Consider the following 5,404-nt stretch of genomic DNA (forward strand, 5'->3'; position numbering starts at 1 on the left):
GAACGCCTTTTTACTAACGTGTTTGGACACTCGCCCTCACGTCTATAATGTGACTACGTACGTCCAGAAAAGAAGATGTCTCCATCACCTGCCTTTTCCCCGCATGAGATGAGACTTTGCCTTTTGACGTCATTCATCGCTGGTCACTCTGGTGTTTCCATGCGATATGCATCTCTCGATGTTTATGTACCACCGATCTGCACGTCTTCTTTGACCGCAAACCTACGAAACTTGTCACTCTGCACCTAGTATTTAGTAAGGCAAGACTTTCACTGGCTGAAAAGGCTGTTCTGTCACGTATAGAACTATTTACTACACTTGTAAGTAAAATACTTTCACTCTCCTGCTAAGCTACAAAGTGTGATCTTAGAAAAGGACATTGTGGATCGTGATTAGTTTAAACAAAAACCGCTGGAAAACCTGTCTGAATGAAAACTTCCTTGATTAATTCAAGTTGCATTCGCTTCTGACATTAGAGTCCAAATAACGAAGATGCATGTGAAGGATGTGAAGTGCACTATTCCTTTGTCGTATCTGGTATACTTGCAAGCGGCTTGGATATAAAGCGAGTCAAAATGGTTGAAATGGCTCTGAGCACTATGGGACTTAACATCTATGGTCATCAGTCCCCTAGAACTTAGAACTACTTAAACCTAACTAACCTAAGGACATCACACAACACCCAGTCATCACGAGGCAGAGAAAATCCCTGACCCCGCCGGAAGCGAACCCGGGAACCCGGGCGTGGGAAGCGAGAACGCTGCCGCACGACCACGAGCTGCGGACTATAAAGCGAGTCGTTCAGATTAATACCTGTAGCTATTTCCTATCAGTGATGGGGACTGGTGAGATTCTGTCAGCGCTATGTCCACATTTCTCCAAAATTTTGCTTGGCCGTTATTGTGAGAGAGAGACTAAGGTGATCTAGTGTTCAACTCTGTTCCTGTTCAAGGCGCTTACTACAGTATCAGCAGCATATTGTTGTTTTTGAACCACAAACGCTGATGACTTGCATTTGTTTATTTCCATCGGAGAGCAAGCTTTCATCGTATTTATCAGTGAAACATGTGCTGATAATAGTCGGCTTCTTGTAACCTTAAGTAATAAGGAACTAAGTAAGCTGGCAGCATACTGTAGGCAATGATTAAAACGAAACGTAGGTTTGAAATATGTGAACCCTGTGTATCGTGTCCTTTCCAAGACTTTCAGAGATTAAAGAGTTTTATCACCAACTAAACAAACATAGTATACTCGAGGGGTGATGCACCGCTAAACAAGCGAAATTATTGTACTGTTCCCAGCTGCTCCCCTAAGTATTTAGTTCTTCCAAACTTCCACGTTTTCTTCTTCGTTCATGTGGTTGCGTTGATGACGTGAACAACATGAATTCTAGTATTTCATCAGCATGATTGACTGATCGTATGATTTCGTATTTTTGTGCAAATGATCCTGTTTTGCTTGCGATATTTCGAAGTCTGTCTTACGTGTGTTATTGTAAGCTTCCACAAGGCTTTTTTTTTTTTTTCAGCCTCTGCCACAGTGCCATGTTTTGCTCAGATATGTTGCATAGTGTCTCTTGTATGCCAAACGATAGTGTCAGGTCGCACTCTTCAGTTCTGTGCTCACAGTGAGAAATTAAAAATGCTTCCTTTAGAACAATAGAGTCTCCCGTGAAGTGTGAGAAGTCTGTCGAGGGTTTCCGCCCGATTTCACGCAGCCCACATAACGTAACTGTCATGCATTTCCTTCTTCACAACACCATTCGGCCGCAAACTGAACGTGCATCATCGACGCTCCTGCAGCGTTTTCGATGGGAAGTGTTTGATGAGCCACCACACAACCCGGACGTGGTTCCCTGTGATTTTCATCTTTTGACTCACATGAACCGCTTGCTATGATGACATCAATGTAGGTAAATGGCGGAAAGCACAGGCGCTGCCTCTGTGACGAGAGTATTGGAAAGTTGTAGAACTCTACGACAAAAGTCGCAGTTAGAGCAGTGACTATGTAGAGAAATAGCTAGACATTGTAACTCAATTTCACAAATAAAACATTTCTGATTTTCACTGTGATTTCCATTTCGCAACCGATTGGAGTTTGATAAAAAGGTAGTGCTTGTATTTCAAAATAGCATCTATATACATAGGTCTTCATACAGCACATGTGGAGGGTACCTTGTATCACTTGTATTCATTATGTTTCCCGTTCCACTCGCAAATGGAACGATGTCAGAACTATATGTGCTTCTGTATATTAAATGTTCTCTGTCAATTAGAGTCGTCCATGTTGTGAGGAAAACGACTGATAGCTACACAGCCCTTATAAGCACGTCCCCAGAGGACGAAAGCAGTAGTACTCTGGTGATTTCACTTTAAAATGTACACCTGGACTGTAGGATGGTGCCATGTTCGTGTCATGAGTTCAGAATTCTCACCTTGTGGGCGTATTTCAGATTCAACAGGAAACGTTTTCATATGAACATTTCACTCAAGAAAGACAAAGAATGGTCTGCTGGTTCAAAAATTACAATTCTCAGTCCCTCTCAGTCTATTTCGTGCTTGTGCAGTGCATGGAGCACAGAATCGCGACACTATGTAGAAAAAAAAAACATGAAAAAGATAACGATCACGTAAAAACAGTCTTAGGAAAAGAGAATGGAAAATTAGATTTCCTGGAATGTCTCGTGGGAAACACTGTGTACAAAGACAGTAGAAGATCAATTCTAGAAGTTTCTTTGGAGTGTTTATGGAGATAATAGATATCGAACGAAACAAGAGATACCCTGCTAGGATCATAACAAGTACTTATAGTGAAGATGAAATTGCTGTCGTAGGAAGAAGCTTCGATACAAATTTCATTGATTTCAGCATAAAGTCTACACACACATTCAATGATTTGCTGTACGTGCTATGCTGCATATGTCCCACCCTGCAAGCAAACAGAAGTATCACTCCACCACCGATCGGTTATGGTCACGAAAACCTTCCAGTGGGGCGGTGCCAAAACTCCAGCAGCAGTGTCGCGATGGAGTCAGCTGCAGTTGATGTGATGCAAGACCTGGGGCCACTCCACTGTGCGGTGTTTGTTTAAATGAAGACGCAATTGTTCCAAGCCTCTTCCTACTACAGAGCACACAGTTTTAAACTGATGACAAGACGGCTCCAAACTTAGGGTGACTATTGTGTATAACATGATCTCGACGAATGGAGAGGAGGAATTGTTTAAACTTAGACTAGCTGGCCTAGCTACATTTTAAACTTAGAGCAAATGAACTGACAAACTTGCAGGCTGGCCCAGTAAACCAAGGTCCGCTATCTTGGATTCTGACATCATACAGGCTGATGCTTTATGTCCAGGTCGCCATTTTGGATTCTAATGTTACACAGGCTGGCCCAATATTCTCAGGTCGCCGTCTTGGATTGTCACTTCATGCAGACTATCCCAGTAGCCCGCGGTCCGCCATCTTGGGTTTTCAATCAGTACGACAACAACTCACTTGGGAGTTTTTAATTTTCTACCATTTTACACTTAGAACAAGTGGACTACACCCACAATGACATCATAGGAACGAGGGAAAACTGGACTTTTTTTTAATTTCCCACCAGCTTTTGAATTTCCCGCTACTGTGTACATAGGGCAATTGGCCGATATCAGAGTGGTGAAGGGAATCTGCACACCCTTATCGAAAATATCATAGGTGAACTGGGCAAGTCTGGCAACAAGACAGACTGGGCCACAGCGGGCATGGCTATACTAATTATAACTGCAGAACGGTCCATCAGTTTCTTCATTTTTTCATTTTATTTTTTCCAGCTACAATGAATCCGAAGATGTTCGGAACATCAACGAAACTGATTATTAATGTAGACACAAATACGACAACAGGCTAACAAATATTTTAGAATAATAATTAGGTTACGAAGGATTTATCCCAAATGTAAAGCTTTCAAATCTATTATGGAGAAACTCCAAGTATTACGAGGTTAGTGTTAGAATTCAAAAATTCTTAAAATGTTTTCTGTAAGACCTGCAATTACTGTATTTACAAAATTCTTAGTTGTCGCATCTGCTGAATAAATACTGTTTACTTTACCTGCGCTGTTCCAGAAGGCAATACCACAAGACAGCGTAAGACCTACCTAATCCGAAACGTTTCTTTGTAAACAACGATAAGTATATTTTCTTTTTCGTGAGATCTCGAGTGTCAAAGACAAAAGTACAAAAGTGTAAGTTGTCTTTCATGCTTGTTTCAGTATCTCGGAAAATGGAAAGGCTACTAGCGTTAACCGTACATACCCATAGAGGGATGTATAGAAAGCAGTCGAACAAAGCTTAGAGCGAGTTCCTCTGACCAGGCCAAGGAAAACGTGTCATGTAAATATATGTCCAGAAAAACTTCAGAACATTTCTTAATGATGCTACGGATAAGTCAAGTTCGTAATAAATCTTCTAGACTTACATAATCTGGCCAAGACAATTAGAATAATCATTTTGTTTTCACGTGATGGGACTGAAGCGCATTTGCCTAACACAGGAAGCGGTGTTTACTGCTGCAGATGGGCTAATAGAGGAGTACCAAGTCCTTAGAACAAAGGTATATACGTCATTGTGTGTAGAAACCCCTTAAGTGTGCTGTATACGATGGCCATGAGGGAATAGTAAATATCTGCATTGGTTTTGAAACTCTGTAAGCCACTGACGTAGGAGGGGGGTTTCTCAACATAACCGATGGAGTGTATTGTCGGTGTAACTTGTTGGTAAAGCGAATTTCACTAATCACGTGAAGCACATTGCATTGCGTTTGTTATACAAGCATTTCTGACTGTTTAAGCTGTGTAAGCATGTCATTTCAAGACGAAAATGTTAGTAGTGTCAAAAAGGAATTGGAAGTACATGTGTACATATGTAATAAAACAGCAGTAGTGAAACAAACTCGATATGTAGGCTGCAATAGCAACGAAGTATGATGTACATTCAAACGAAACCTGGCCAGTGTGTCTACCTTTGCCTTACACTTAAGGGGAGGTTCACTATCTTTGGCCCGAAAAAAGCATGTTCTTTGAGAATTTTTTTCTCGGGATGTGTTATAGATATCAATGTCCAATTTGGTCAACATGTTTATTGATACTTCCTCTACAAACTGGAATTGTTTCGACCGTAAATGTCGAAGATCAATGGCGGAAGTGCCGTCTGAACGAAACAAAATTTCGATGTAGACCTCCACGCGCCCATGTCACTGCTCACTGGTCGTCTGAAATCAAAACTGAGTTGACGTTAGCGAAGTATATAAGACTCTTTAGGAGTTTTACCTAGCTTAAGTTATTTGGGCCATGGGAAACAAAATGGTGGCCATTTGAAAAAATTGGGTTTTTTCATCGATTTTTCGACTTCGTCGGCCAAGTAA

The sequence above is a fragment of the Schistocerca nitens genome, chromosome 7, assembly GCF_023898315.1.
Source record: "Schistocerca nitens isolate TAMUIC-IGC-003100 chromosome 7, iqSchNite1.1, whole genome shotgun sequence".
Classification (NCBI taxonomy): domain Eukaryota; kingdom Metazoa; phylum Arthropoda; class Insecta; order Orthoptera; family Acrididae; genus Schistocerca; species Schistocerca nitens.